This window comes from Heliangelus exortis, chromosome 6 (genome assembly GCF_036169615.1).
Source record: "Heliangelus exortis chromosome 6, bHelExo1.hap1, whole genome shotgun sequence".
Classification (NCBI taxonomy): Eukaryota; Metazoa; Chordata; class Aves; order Apodiformes; family Trochilidae; genus Heliangelus; species Heliangelus exortis.
Window position 1 is genome coordinate 24,843,344 of NC_092427.1, and position 14,786 is coordinate 24,858,129.

At 39.7% G+C, this 14,786-nt stretch overlaps 1 long non-coding RNA gene across 1 annotated transcript in view; it reads left to right on the forward strand.

Moving 5' to 3' along the window:
• Positions 1–2,524: 2,524 nt before the first annotated feature.
• Positions 2,525–14,786, forward strand: part of LOC139797273 (uncharacterized) — an 85,479-nt gene continuing 73,217 nt past the window's right edge. The window contains exon 1 of the long non-coding RNA XR_011726385.1: positions 2,525–2,571. This is a non-coding gene — a long non-coding RNA (uncharacterized lncRNA). The remainder of the gene's footprint in view (positions 2,572–14,786) is intronic.

A 14,786-nucleotide genomic window follows, 5' to 3' on the forward strand; every position in this document is an offset into this window, starting at 1 on the left:
AACATGATAATAGGAACTGGGGGCCCAATCCTAGCAGTTTTTACACATTCTCTGCTGTTTGATTCAATTCAAATCAGAATTGAGGGCTCTAACTTGCTAAATTTCAGGGTCCATTTGCTGCAGTTTTCTTCTCTACTGATTTCTGGAACCCTTTATTTGCAGAAGGTAAAAAAAGGACCTCAAGAGAGAGATGCACACCTTTAAAGAGCAGTCAACTTGCAGGATAACTATTCTTTTAAAAATTTGCTGTTTAAACTCTGCCTATATTTCTTAGCCTGTCATTTAGACCTCCTTATAGAAGCCAGTGGATTTCTGAGAATTTTACACACAAATCTTTTAATTAGCCCCCTGATCATCCCTGGTCAAGGCAACATGGCAAGCTGTATTTTATGGGTTGGTCATTTCCTAATACTTAGAAGTGCTTCAGTCAATAACTGTGGGATGTGTCTGCTGTGGAGAGACATCTGTTTACTCAATAGGTCCTTTTGTTTAATTTTTAATAGACCTTTTCTAATTTTGCTTGACCATTTGTTGTTAATGTATTTATAATTATTACAGTAGGTATAATTCATATCGAATGATTTTTTGAAATCTTTAAATATTATTTATTAAAAGATAAAAAGTCAATATTTCTTGTAGCAACCATTACAAAAAAATCAGCTGTTGCAAAATGAAATAAATACACACCTGTACTGCAACAAATCAAAAAGATAAACCCTAAGAAGCACTTTTTATACCAATGTAATCTACCTCTTCAAATAATGGAGAGTAGAATTTGGCCTTTACTGTATTCTATTGAAGCATGGTTAAATTTCTGCAGTGCATATTAAAAAAGCCACTAGATTTTAGCACTTAGTAAAAGAAAAAAATCTGTAAAAGTGAAGCTGATTTTATTGGTTCTCTGAAATAACTTGAGATACAAGAAGCCAGATTCTGCTGCCTGCTAGGCTGCTGTAGTTCAGTGGTTAGACAAGTGGTCTATAGGAATGTATGGGATGCATTCTGCTGTCAATTACACATTTGTGCATTTGGAGTAAGCCTAAGGAAGTCAGTGCAATTTAAAACTGCAAATAGGCTCAAAATCAATTTTGTGACTTACCAGCCAAAATTGAGTTCAGGCTTCAACACACACAGCACTTTTTCCATCTAAAGAATTCCATAGCACTTACTAAGGTGAAGTAGTATTACCTCCACACACACTTAAAAAACTGAGAGACTAAGGCAGACAAGTGTTTTGGACAGAATCCATGGCAGACTGAGCTAGAGATTGAAGATGTTTTTTCTGATCCAGGGGACAGATTTGTTTCCTCACTTCTCTACCCAAATTCTGAAGGAAGATTGAGAAGCTTAGGAATAAATACCTGAAGTATGGGGATGTTATCCTTTTTTTCCTAGCATGATTTTTTAAAATCAATTTTATACAAAAGGAGAATACGCATATGGCTTACTCACCCTAGTATTTTTCTTGTTCTTTGGATAATGTGCCCTGATAGTTATCTTCCAGGTGCTGAGTTCACAGCTTCTAGTTGGTCAGTGATGAACTTCAGCCCAGTGTGGTAGTAGATTTAATTACTAGGCAGTATGCAGGTAAATTTAATTTAGCCTTGAGTGAACTTGTACTCATGGGCCCTGTTCTATCAGCAGGACCAGCTAGGAAGCAGGCAGCCTGATGGAAGCCTATTTGCTGTGGACTGATGGAAAGTCCAAGAGCAGCTGCTATATCTTGCTCTGTGAGTCCCAACAGATCATGGTCAGTCTCCTCAGAAAGCTGTCAGAAAAAGGCAATCACTTAGCGATTTTTACCCTGCAGAGTACATTTACTTATATCAGGCCAACTCTTTGGTGAAGATTTCTCCATCCTGTGTGACGTTTTGTTTGTTAGACCTAACAGAGGCATTTCTCTCCTTTTTAAAAATCTCAAATGGCTATCAGTGCCTGAGACAAAACCTGGCCCCTCTTAACCACCAGTCTACATGGTTGTGTTGAGCTCATTTATCAAGAGGTCAAACATCAGTAAGTTACCAAGCACAGCTTTACAAGACAAGTAGTTCTTGTAGATTAGCATTGCAGTTTCATATATCAATATGAATCCACATGTCAGCATGGTATATCTTTTATTTTCAGTAATTTCACCTGATATTTTTCTGTATTAGTTAAGCCTTTCCAGTAAGTTGCTAATTTGATTATTCCCTTATTAAAAATGACAGCTGCAGAGGTTATATCAATTTATATTATACAAAACTGTATTGCAAACTGTGTAGTTTCTGGCCATGGGTAGTTACTGAAGAGCAGCAACACAGAGATCTCTGTAACACTGTCTGAGTCATCCTCAGACAACTTACATGCAATAGAAGATGTCTTTTTTTCAATCAGGCTTCTATACCATCCTCAGCAAACCCCATCTGCCCTGACTCAGAATCACCTGTAGCCAGCACAGATGTTCAGATAGCTTCAGCCATCGCAGAGAAACATTAACAAATCTTTTTTAACTGGTTGTTCAAGGTTAGTTATACTACAGTCAGCTCACAAAAAAAAAAAAAAAAAAAAAAAAAAAAAAAAAAAAAAAAAAAAGTAGGTTCAGGCAAGTTTTTCAGTCAGGTGACCATTCAGAAATTCACTAACCTGCAATAGATAGTTGACTGTCTGGAAGAAATTTGATTTACCTTCTGTTTTCTCTAATGCACACTAACAAGTGCATTAGAAAATATGGACTAAAATCTAATTGCCTTACACCTGGAAAAATAAAACCACATACTTGCTATTTCTGAAATTACACCAAAATAAGTAATAACAAAATGACAACCACCCTTAGATAGCCATCATGGCACACAACCAATTGGTTAAGCCATTCTTGCTTCATGTGTGCCACCAGAGTATGGAGCACAGTGAGACTAAGACACCAAACAGGGCTGAGGAGCTTTAGGCTTGTGGAGGAGCTCTGAACAGTGGCTTGCAGGTGATCCAGCAACAGCCCTGGGCAGAGGGAAGGCAGAAGAGAAATCAGGGCAGAAAGAGGGGAGAGGCTGGATAAGGCCAGGAGGAGTCAGCAGAGCCTGCGGCAGTGCAAGTTCACAGCTCTGCAAAAAAAGGGCTGAAAGAGGAACATTTGCTGTGTCTTTTTATTGATTCAGCCGTATTCACATCCTTTTGCATTTTCTCCCTGTGATCAGCCTTGCATTTGATTTTCCCTGACAGGAATACAGTATGTTCAGGCCTTTGTAGGAATTTTGTGGTTCCCTCACACTAGAAGGATTAGCATTACACAATGTAGTGTCACTAAAGCCAAATATAGCTCAGCTATTAGTTTCCTGCCAATATTAATCCACAAATGGAAACATTCTTGAAAAATAGCTAAGTCACTGCAAGAGACAGATACGACTGCCTGGAATCTAATCAGACTGTGGAACAACCACAAACTGAGGAAAAGATTTTCTTTTGGTTTGCTCAGCTGAAATGGGGAAGCAGAACATAGCATACTGAAGGCAAGACACCAATTGTAATTCTTGGGTTGAAAATAATTGGTCAAAGTGGGGAGAAAGAAAAACACTTTCAGAAAACCTGAAACCACTCAACAGATTTGATACTGACTTTTGATGAGTTTATTAATTTGAAGAATGCAAAAAGCACTCTTTAAAAAATTAAAATAAAACAAACAAAAAAAAAATACAGTTGCAAGTGAGAGGCAAAATAAAATTCTAGGATACTTTTCATGACCTTGATTTTTGTCTTTAAATTTATCATAGACCCAAAAAACAATGGAAAATGGAGCAAAGGATTTTTTACTTGGCTAAGGAAGTTATCTGACCTTATCTTTAGTAATTCTAAGAAAATAATCAAAGTTGATTTCATTTAGCTATTGTTAGTTGCAAGGCTTATGCAATAATATAATTCATCTCTAGACAAAAACTAATTATTACTGATTACTAAGAAATAAGTCAACAAAGATATTTTCCTGTTTACATTCTTATCAGACTGTATCAAGACCATCTGTATTTTCAAGTCCTTTATCCCAAGGGATAAATAATTTGTGTTGTTCATTGAGTATACACATGCAAATATGTCATTTGGATTTGATGCACGTTTACAAAGCCAGAACTAGAGAACTTAAATGGGGAAACAAGCATTAATACACGGGAAGAAAAGCTTACACATGCAACGACAGCAGATAGAAAAGTAAATACTTCAGTGAAATGGTTCCACAAAATCATTGTACTGATTGCACTGCACACATATTTGTATTTGGAAACTGCTCTGTTTTCTATTTCTATTTGCTGCTGTTGTGTTTGCAGATGTCAACCCCAAGAGGACGTGGGTGTTTGTGCACACGTGTGCATGCGTGCGTTCATGTGAGAGAACTGCTTTGCTCACAGTGCTCACAAGCTGCAGGATTCAAATCTGGACTTGGGAAGGGAATAAACAGATATAAAGTGGGCAGTGAAAACTTTAAAGCACGCTTATGCTCAAAGGCTTAAAGCTGATGAATGGCAACATGGTTGCTTTCTGTGCCTCCCACCACCATCAGCCAGCAGACTGGTCACACTTCTTTCATTCTCAGCTCCTTCAGACACTCCTCTTTACTAAACCTTTTTCCACAAGTGGAAGGATTTTGCTCTTCCCAGCAGGCTGAGATTCTGAAACTCCAAGCTCATTTCCTCTCTGCCGCTGATTTCACATCCCACCCTTCAGCCTTTGCTCTCACATATTGCTGGAATGATGGTGGTTGTGATGCAAGTACAGCTCTGTTCTGCTTTTTTTTCTTTCTTACATTGATTTTCCTGGCTTCAGAAATGGATGTCACAGGAAAAGGCAGGGCTTGCTGGGGACAGATGTGAGGGAAAAGAGGTTTCCTAGTAAAGGCAGACAAAGCTACCAGATGACAAGCCTTTCCACACCTCCTGCCAGGCAGGAGCTGGCACCTTCCCTGAGCACACAGGACTCTCCCTGCTTCCCCTTAACCTTTGGAAATGACATCCCCATCCTTCAAGTCAGAAGACCATCCAGAAGACACTGATAATAATTTTCAAAATACACACAAAATAATTTTCAAGCTATAAACTCTTCCCCTTGCAAGTGTCAGGAGTGTGAAAGGCTAGTGAAGGTTATTAAGCTTTCCTTTCATTTATTTTTGCTCTGTCTGTGGCTTTGCTGTGATTTTCTGTTTATGACTAAATTTTAATTTTTCAAGGTCTCCTAGCATAATAGTATCTGTCATCTTTTGGCACTGTTCAGTACAAAATAGTAGTTAATAAACTTCTCTGACTGGACTGGAGACAATGTCTACGCATGCCTTTGTGTATGACAGCCCCAACCCCTGTGTCCATGGGAATACAATTGTGGCTCTCCAGGAACCAGGAGAAATTACTTGTTTGTATCTGCTGATATCTGGTTTGGTGACAGTGTCTGTCTAAGGAAATCACAGTGTCTGTGAAGCTTAAATAGGAAATGGCCAAGTATGGTTTTTCATCTTCATGGTGCCCAAAGAAGAACTGTTACTGAGTTCTGCCTTATGTGAGCTACATTATGTTAAAAGCACAGCTATTTCAAGAAGTGAAATACTCTTTTTAGCTGGTGGAGCAATATGGCTCAGCTGAGTGAAAACCCTTGGAATGCTAGTGGGAGATTATGTGTCCTGAAGAAGTAACAGGCTTCCTTGTGGCAGTGAGAGGTAGTGTGCTGATCACTTCGAAGGCTTGATTAATGGAGTGATTAAAGCAGCAGAGGGCTAGAGCTCTGGCAGCTGGGGCATAGGAAATGGGCATGGAAACTACTGGGAGAGGGGAAATACACAGTTCCAGAATCAGAGGGCTGCCTTGCCTTAGCAAACACTTTGATGTTGGAGGTGGGGAAGGATGAAACACATCAGGCAAAAAGAAAAAAAAACACCTCCCACCCTGCCTTCTCCCCCTCCCCTTCCCAGCCCTATACTTAGAAGGGAAAGCCCCTGACTTTTGGCTCACTTAGCAAAAAGCAATAAAGCTTCCTATTAGGAGGCTTTCTCTGATGTATTGTAACTGGTCTAAGGCTCCAGAAATCTGATCCCTTGGAACAAAACTTACAGTAGATGCTAATAGAGTCTCTAGCCCAGCAATATTACACACAACAGCCTGCATAGGCCCTGAAAAAAGAACTTCTTATTCTGTCCCATCTAGTATTCTTCCTCTCTCCAAATTCCTGGGCTGTTTCTTTCCTAGGTTACTCCACTTCTAAACAGAGGTGAGCCAAACTTAGACTACTCATGTTCAAGGAATTAATTGCCCCAGAGCTACAGGCTGAGAGCCAGCTTCTTTCTTTGGGTCCTTTGCAATAGCAACAAATCTACACATGGCTGTTCGAGTTGGTCCCATTAAAGATAAGGATCTGCAGAGCTGGGACCTGCATCTGGAGTCAAAATTCCCAAAGCTCAAAGAGTTTACATCAGATGTCTGGGAATGGAGCCCTTCTTCCTCGCCTTAGACATCTGATCTAAAACAACTTCAAACTTGTAACTCCTTCCAGATTAACCTCAGCTGTGAGAGGCCTGGGGATTCACATTCTTGGCTTACCAGTATGACTTCTCCATGCCTCACATCACCACAGTCGATTCGAAATACTCTATTAACTTTCAGCTTCTGTCTCATGCATGAAGGTTAATAGTCAAGTGTATACTTAGAGAAGGTACCTTGTATCTAATAAATGACGACCAGGACTGGGCATGAAAAGGGGAATAAAATTCCCCATGAGTCCACTAGAGGGTAGCTCCCCTCAGAGCACAGCTGAGAGCCTTCAGCCCAGCCCCAGACACATCCTGCCCAGCTCGTCCCTGCTTCACTTGGCGTGACAAAGCAGCATTAATGATGTTTCTCACCCCCTGTTACCCTCAGTGAACTCCAATTTCTAATTTAATAACCACAACAAAAACATAAAATTCTAGAATTACTTTCCTAGAGAAAGATAGGAAAAACAGCACCCAAGAACAGTATGCATCTGAAATCATAGCTCTTTAAACAATAGACAAATGGCCACTAAACAATGGCATTTTAATATATAACCTGAATTATCAAGTTTAAGTCCCTTATTTTTATATCCATGGTATATTATTTAGTGGTATTTGTGGGCTACAAACATTGATATGAAGCAGATAGCTTGTGTGCATTACATGGAAAGCCTCTACATTATATATAATGCATAAAGAAATCTACACAGCCTTCAGCATGCCAGCTGTTTCTGTTTATGACACCAAGTTATTAATGAAATCCAGGAAGACATTTTGTAGTAAAATATGCTTACCTGCTTGCTTTTAAACTGCTGGAGTTTTCTGTCCAGCTAAACAATTGAGGGATTGATGTGAAATTAAATATCACATTTCAATCCACCTTTTCCCTTCATCAGTTCTTTCTTGTAAGAAGAGCCGGGAACTAGAGAAAAATACGACTCACAGGGGCTGTTTAGGTGTTGCTGTTGTAGGTACAGAAGGTAAAGAGAATGATAATATGCCTTTCCTGTCTGTAATAGTGTTCACTGTAGCAAACCTTCCTGCTTGTTACAGTAGAGTAAATGGGGTGTTTAATTTGGGATTCAGTGTAGTCTGGAGTCAAGGTGCAGCAGTTTTATTACAGAATACAATTTTATTGGAGGCTGAAGCTTTAAATTCCACCATACATACATACATACATACGTACATGGAAGTTCTGCTTTGCAGCTACAAGCTAATACACACACACAGAGTTCTTGTATGTCAAACATGCTCTCTGATTTTTCAGTTTGAAGGACCGAAGGAATTATGACATGTTTCTGCATTTTCTAATGCACTGAGAAACCTTGTTAGAATGCAGTCTCCTCCAGCCTTCAAGAAAAGAAAACATATGCATGCATTCAAAAGGAGCAAGTGCTATTTTTCATTTCCTCTTTAGATTTTTGACAGTACCCGCAATGGCTACAGTTCATGGCCCCAAAAAGAAGCTTTTGTGTTTGGAAAATATTCTCTTTGTTTAGCATTTTTCCAGAAAATGGCAGCATAGTCCTCCCAGCCCCCCACCCCTACTTCCCCAGAAAGCTGCTTAGATCATGTAATCACTTCTCTTTTATTTGGTCTAAATCTTAAGACAGAAGTCTTTCAATAGAATGATTTTCTGGCAAGGCTACAATATGATGTATATAGCTGGAAATCAAATTATTTAGAATTATGACCATGTCATCAAAATAAGCCATTTTGAAATGCACTGCTAGCTCTCCAAACAGATTGTATGGGAAAAATTGGATAACATTTGGCTTGAGCACTTGAAAGTCAGTAAAATCAAAACACTGGGGACACTTTCATTTCATTTTCGTCAAAACACAAACCCACCTCGAGCCGCGCTGGGCGGAGGCGGCGGCGGGGACCGGCGGGGAGACCCAGCCCCGGCCCCAATCCGGCCCATCCCAGTTTATCCCGGCCCATCCCGACCCCATCCCGGCCCCATCCCGCCCCTCCGCGCAGCAGCCGCCAGGTGGTGCCCGGAGTTTAAGGACATCTGTCCGCTCCTTTTTTTTTTTTTTTTTTTTCCCGAAGATGCAGACAGATAAATAGCATCCGAGCAGGAATTCTGGCGTAGACAGGATATTTAACATCCCCATATTAAAAAAAAAAAAAAAAAAAAAAAACAAAAAAACAAAACCAAAACTTTTACCTACCCCGGTACACTAAACCTGGCTTTAAGAGCTTTGTTGCTACTAGAATTAATATGTTAGACTGGTTTTGTTTGGTTGGTTTTTTCTATTTACAGCCCTTGCAAACCAAAGAGAGGAAAATAATATTGTTGGGTAGACCATAAATACTGTTCCTGTGGACCTATTTTATTCAGGGGGAGCGGGGAAGGAGGGGGAGGAGGAGGAGGAGAGGAGGAGGAGGAACTACACAGAGATTTTCAGCTGCTAGAATACTGGTGCATCATCTGTGGTTACCAGCACACTTTTCTGTGGTGCTTTTTCTAACACCCTACAGTAGCTGCGTACCTGGGTGAAATTATTTCTTCACAGGCAAAAGAGGGTACTCATCCTGTTGTGGTTAATCACAGGTAATTTGCATTTTGCTAGTTTTTTCCTAAACCTCTTTTGTGGTGTATTTTGATAACTAGCTAATGGTATCCCAAGGTCACTGCCTGCTTTGGCTCCTATTTTGCCAGCAACATATTTAGATTTAAGCGTGGGATAAACTGTTTGTATCCAGCTATTAAAAAAAAAATTAGGCTGAACACATCTCTTATGAAAGAGGGATACTGACAGTCCAAGTATTAACTCCTTTATTTGCATGTGCACATAGCTTTGGAATGAGCTAACGCCTAGATCTTGCCAATGACCTCAACCTTGATCTGGAGGGACCATTTATTCATGAGCAAAACATTAATTCTCCATACAAACTGGTCCTGAGACTACTGCCTGTGTGACATTTGGTCCCCTATTAATAAACACACAAGACACAAAATTACTGTGATTTTGTCCTCTTATCATTTGGGGCTGTATGTCATGTACACAGCACCACAGATACTCCAGACAAACTTTAAACTAGAATTCAGCATTTACTGGCTTTGTGGATCTCACAGAGAAATTATGGGCAGTCCTGAGGCGACAGAGGGCTGTGGAAGAACAGGGAGACAGGCACAAAGACAAGCCCTGGTGAGAGAAGCTGGGCTGGTGGGTTTTTTTTAGCCAAGGTAGGGGCATTTTTCATTGCAGGTTCCTGTTCATCAAAATCATAGGAACCACCATTTTGCAGTCCACATGCAACAGCAATAAAATGGTGGTTCAAGAAGGGCTACACCCGACTCAGCACCAGAGTTCTGCTCACTCAACAGCCCAGCTCTTTTTTTAATTATTATGAAATAGCAATAGATTTTAGATTAGGAATGAGACAGGAAATGAAGGAAAAATCCTGTGTGCATCTGGAAAACACACTGGGTAAAAATTAACCTTGAAGCTCGAAGAAAACAATGTATGTATACATGTGAAAACAGTCTCCATATGAAATTTCTAATAACTATAATGTGTATCTTAATCTTAAAACTTATGACCTTAAGAAGATTTAACACAATATGTGCTCCTGTGATGCTGGAGAAGTCAATGAAGTATTTGAAAAAATAAAATTATATAGCAGAAATAATTACATTCAACTCTGAGCAACAATTAGCACAGTGCTGCAAATTATGAACCTTGCTTTATAAGAAGGAGACTTTTTAATATGATGATTTGGCAATTTGGAGGGATGGTGATTTTCATTTAACAGGCCTCTGCTTAGTGTGTGTCCCCTTGGGGATTTAATGAAGGTTAACAACTTACACGTGGGGAGAAGGGATTTTAGTGATTAGGGAAATTGCCAGCTCCAGTTTATGTGAGCCTGCATGACACACAGAGAGATTCCTCCCCATTTGAGACACTGCTGCACAAAATGCATATAAATGTGAAGCATTTATGGTAAAAACCCATATGTAATATGGACAGCAGTCCACCAGGGGCTGAGCTGAATGGCAAATATTGGCCTCTGGGCCCTTCACTGGAGTCAGATCAGGTGTCAAAGCAGAGAGGGCGAGTTCACTTCCAACACTGCATCATCATGGTTTATCTTGCCAAAAGCCTTGCCTTAACAAAGGCAAAAACAATGTAGATCATGCTGGGCTCAAGCAGTCATACAATTGGCAAGGCAGAGAGGCAGAATTTCCCTCTTTTTTTCCTCTAATCCAGTAATTTTTTTCCATCAGAGTTCATATGTACTCCATACAATCTGAATTCGGAGCTCAGAAAAGACTCCAGCAGAATTTTTCACTGTAGTGTTTCACTTTATAAGACTTGTTATTAAATTACTTTACAATTGATTTGGTATTAAACAGCAAATCAGAACTCTACTTTCAACCAAAACCAGCTGTCCACTTACATTTCTGTGCATTCTTGACCCAGTGTGACAATTACCAGGGGAAAAACATCTCTTTGCAATATTGAATGCAGTCCTGTGTCTGGACGTTCAACAGTACTCATTGGCCTATATAACTTAAACAAGAGCAGTTTGTTAGCCTAATAAATCCAAGATTTGGGCTGAGAAATAAAGGTGCTGTCAATAACCCTTTAGGCAGATAATAGAAAGGGGATTATGTGATTATTCTGTCAAAAAATTAGGTTTCATGCTTTTAATTGGCATCATATCCTGTCATGAGTCTGTAGGGTTTAAATCAAAGTCTACTATGTTAGAGTGAGAAGGAAATCTAATAGTAAATCCTTTCATCCTAGAGCCTGTAGGTTTTTTATGTGAAGTCCTAATTTCAGTTAAAATACTTCCAAAGAAAGACAACAGGAAACAGTAAACATGGCAACACCACAGATATACTTTTCTGATGCACTGTTTCTGTCAGTGTTCAAAGAATAAGTTGTACGGGCTGGAAAGGAAACTGCTGTATCATTAAAACCCAACCAGGCTCAAACAGCCCCCTTCTGTAAAATGGCCCCCTCCCCACTGCCTCTCATAAATCTTGTTTCAAACTAAAGCCATGGACTGAATTTGCCTCTTGCAGTAATGGCTTGAAACTGTTGTGCATCACAGTTCTGTGTTCAAAGGGAATCAGGAGTATTTAAAAACAACTTCTGGTGCAGGATGCAATTATAACTGACAACCAGATGTCTGCCCTGTCTGCTGCAGCAAGCCCTGAAGAGATTGAAAATGGTCTTGAGACCTTTGGATCTAAACAGTGTGTCCAAGTGAGTGATACACAAATAAACAACAACACCACAAATCACTGACACCAGCCAAAGGGTTGCTGGTACTGATAAAGATTTTAGATGTTGGGAAACAGCTGAATCTTACACCCTCCCCTCTCTTTTTACTATGCCAAAGCCAAAGTATGTTATTGGAAAAGGACTCAGCCCAAAAATGTGTTTATATATCCACTGCCAGAAGTTCATCTTGTAAGGAAAGTCCTGTAAGTTATTGTTTAGGTTACAAAGGTTAACTTTGCACTGAAAAGATTTTTGATATTTTGATTAAACTGTATGTCTGGGACACGTGCAGCAAGTTCTCTAATATGAGGTATTCCTCCCAGGTGTATTAACTAGGGAAAATATTTTTAAATAGACTGATACTAAAAATGGATTCCCTTCTCACTATGTTCTGATGTGATCATTGTGCATACAAGGTGCTTACACGTCTTACAGGACTTGTTGCAATTATTAGACATTTGTCTCTTTACACAGCATCCCATTTTGTGTACCTTTTCTGTGCACATGAGAATGTACACAGACCTACTGCCTTTGTGAGTAGAAGCCTAAGTGGGAATACACTGAAAATCGTACAAAGCTTTTGGGAAATCAGCAGAAACCACTTATCTTCATATCCTTTACTAACATCCACTGTGAGACCAATCAACTGGAAGGCTTTGGAAGTGACTGAAAAGTTTTAATTGATTTTTCACAGACATTGGATCAGACCCTGTTTGGCTCTGGTGACATCTTTAAAAGAATGTGCTGTTGCAGCAGCATACATTCACTGTATCACAATGTTAGCCTACAGGGAAATGGCTCAAGAGAGATGGTAACATTTTGAAGCATTGAAGAAATGCAAATAATGTGAACAAAGTAGAAGTCCATTTTTCAGACACTTTAAAAATAAGTATTATATTTTATTTGCCTTTAGAAGCACCTTCTTCCTGTAATATTGTTACTATCTTTTTAAAATATCTTCCTGATAAAAACATTATCTACTTTGAATTATCTTCTGGTTTGTAATGAGATTTTTTTTAGAATTTACTAAAAAAAAAAAAAAAAAAAACAACGAAATCAGAAGCTGTCCAGGAGATACCCATTTCTTAAACCCCAGTGATAAAATTCACTGCATTAGTTTATCACAGGTCCTCAGTATGTCACAAAGACAGGTCCATGCAATATTATTAAAATAAAAGATATGGGATATCATAATACAAAGATGTCATCAGTGATGGCAAAATTCCAGTTTTGAAAGAGGACACCATTCCAAACATGAAACTTGAAGGACTTAGTATGTAACATTTTTCTGGTTGATTCAATGTCATTGTGATATAAAGGATGTCCCTTAAATCACAGCAACCTGATGTGAAAAGTTGCCCTGCCAGATGAATTGCAAAAAACTTTTATTCACAGGAGGCTCCTTTCAACTAACCTAAAAAGTGACCAGACCCTTGTCCATTCCTTGAGCCAAACATGCTTTATGGACTTTATGGTGAAAGATGACCTAAACTTGTAGCCTCCATTCCCTCATTGGCTCTCTACCAGTTGACGCAGTCAGTGCAGAATGCTGTAAACTTTTCATTTTGCAGGCAATAATTAAAAAAAAATATATTCTTACTCCTAAAGCATGAGAGAATTGAGGCAAGATCTGTGAACAATAGGGGAAACTAGAAAGGCAGTTTTTCACTGGAGGTTCTAGAAAAAAATAGTACATTTGCCACATTCACATGGCAAAAGTGGCAATTTTTTGTTGTAGTCCACCTTCATATCAAGAGAAAAGGCCCAAAGCTTATGCTGTGAACCAAGCAACTGCTGTGTTAGTAGAAGTGTTAAAGCATTGCAAACTGCATTATTTTTTAAGTGTGAATAAAGACTAAAGCCTAGAACTCCCCAGTGAAAATAAAGAGTTGCTAAGAGTTTGGGTGTGAGATAAAGACTGTCAGGTTTGTATCTACTGTGAAAAGCCAGATCACACAGAGCAAGGGACATGGGGCCTAATAACAGCCATATTTTGGCTATCATCAAAGTCTGGGGAATAATTTATGAAAGCTCAAGAAAGCCCATGGAGTCTTCTTTAAATCAAACTAGCACATGAACAAGTGCTGAGTTTTAAGCATTCCATCTTCTTCCTCAAGTTATAATTTTAATAACCTTTGAATGGTCACAACCCAAATCCATTTTTATGTGTTGAATTTCCTTTTGTTTGCAATCATTTTTAAAGCTAATGATTACTGTGTGATATTATGTATGGTATTCTTCTTGGAAACAGTCTTTATTTTACTTGAGAAACTTTTAAAGAGCTACTGCTGGTGCAACATAGTAATTGTTACTGCTCTTCTAAATGGTATTTTAAGGTCCTGGTAATTTGCATCAGTATGGGAGAGATAAATATCTCCTCACCCTAACCTCAGAGTGCATCAGAAAGCAGTTCACACAGATCAAGAGAGAGAAAGCAAGCCTGCAAGCAGTATCAGCTTTCCCTCTCCCCCACAAACCATCCCAGCAGTGCAACTGGGACTGTGCCAGGAGAGAGGGAGAAGCAATGTGGTCTGAGAGACCAGGGTGGTCTGCAGGCATTGTTCATAATGCTCCCTTAAAGGCAAGTTTTGGGTCAGGGAGATGATGCTTGACATTGCTGCTCTCCTCAGCCATCCAAAGGATAACAGAGCTGTCACTCTAAGCCGGAGAAAAAGGGAGAGGAGAGCCTCTTGCCCGGGCTTCCCTGTGCTCCAGCAGCTGTGCAGGTTCTGCTTCTGAAAGCCCTGGTTCCCTGTACTGCTCTCAGCCACATGTGACACCCAACTTAATCCCTCAAGCTGGTCCTGGCACCCACTTGTCCATGAATCCTGTGCATTATGTATCCCCCACACAGAGGCTCATTCCCTGCCACGCCGCATTTTACACGGGAAGGTGCAGGCTGTTTGCTGTAGGAGGTTTTGTGCCACCCTGCCTGCTGTGCTTAGGGGGTAGGCTGGGAACTTGAGGACTACGATCTCATCTCCTTCATTTGCCATTCAAATCTGCAAAGCCTTGGAGTTATCATTTCAACTCACAAGAATATTTTAGGCAAGTAAGAATGAAAAGAGAAG